This window comes from Cyphomyrmex costatus, unplaced genomic scaffold, assembly GCF_001594065.2.
Source record: "Cyphomyrmex costatus isolate MS0001 unplaced genomic scaffold, Ccosl1.0 scaffold366, whole genome shotgun sequence".
NCBI classification, from domain to species: Eukaryota; Metazoa; Arthropoda; class Insecta; order Hymenoptera; family Formicidae; genus Cyphomyrmex; species Cyphomyrmex costatus.
In genome coordinates, this window is record NW_017277841.1 from 105,258 (window position 1) to 106,673 (window position 1,416).

The following is a 1,416-nucleotide window of genomic DNA, read 5'->3' on the forward strand; positions in this document are numbered from 1 at the left end:
AATAATGTTCAAATACGAGATCAGTGTAATAGTAATTTGCCTAAATTTATTTAATAATAATAATTGTATGTACATTCTTTACTCAAAATGCTCAAAATGTAACCTTTGAAATCTAACCTACAAAAATTATCATCAGCTCTTGTTCTTTATTGTAGATCAGAGCAAAGACACAGAGAATGGACTGCGCGATCCCGTATCTAACAATAAGTAATATCAAAATGTGGTCGACGAAAATGAGAGAGAGGGTCCGTGGAAGACGGCCATCTCTATCTTTTTCCATTCGATGGTGTAATAGAAAAGAGAATGAGAGGGAGATGGCCGTCTTCCACGGTCCCTCTCTCTCATCCCTATTGATCATTTTAATACATGGATCGCGCAGTCCATTCTCTATGTCTTTGGATCAGAACGAATAAATTATGGTGACTCTGCAGTGGGTTATGTACAGCTCAAAAGAGATGGGAATATTGGGAAAATCTTTGTAGGTGCATTAATGGTCGTATTTCCACACTCGCGGAAAAAACAAGATTTATAACGCTTTTTTCCATATCTTTCTTCATTTGACATCTTGTGTTGTTTTGGAGAAATACGGTGATAGCAGTTTTAAGGTTAAACACGACGTAAATAAGCCATTATGATATAGCGAGTGCGGCGACGGGATTGGTTAACTACCGATGGCTAATAATGATGTCATACGACATTTTCGCGCGAAAAAGTCCGATTCAAATGCGACAATTTATATTTCATTATTAAAATAATAAATATGCATGACATAATTTTTTATATATTTTTTTTAGAACACATATGGTCTAAATTATTATTTAAAACAATAAAAAAAAAAATACTGTTGAAGCCAATTACGATTATAGCGGATTCTCAATAAACGGACGACGTACATCAATGACTTGGCGGTGACAAGGGCGAGTGGATGGCACGTGAATACTCTAAGCGCTACAACTGGCCGGTACAATGTCGGTCGCTCACAATTCGCTTAAATCTTAACACATGATCCACTCAAGGCGCACACACCAAAATGTCGCGACCGATGGCTTTACATAATTAATTGTTCGATGACGCTCGCCTCTCCATGGTAACTTCTCCCTCGTCAGTTGCTTCACGACACACATGACCTCGATATTTCCTCTACCACCGGGAGATCCTGCGACTTTCTTTTTCTTCTTCTTCTTAATATATTGGCCAAGCAGCCTCCGGCTGTAACTAGGCCATTGAGGTCCGCGGTGTTGGTATTAAATGTGCTAGGGTTGTCATCTTGGTAGTCCAATCGCAGTAGTAAAGTACTCCCCAGACCCCAGGCGCCTGCTGCCACCTTGCGGTGAGCAGCGCGTCAAAGGAGTGAAGGGAGAGGCAATGGGAATATTTAAAAGAACAGCTCATTGGCTTTCATGAAGGCCAAGAGCA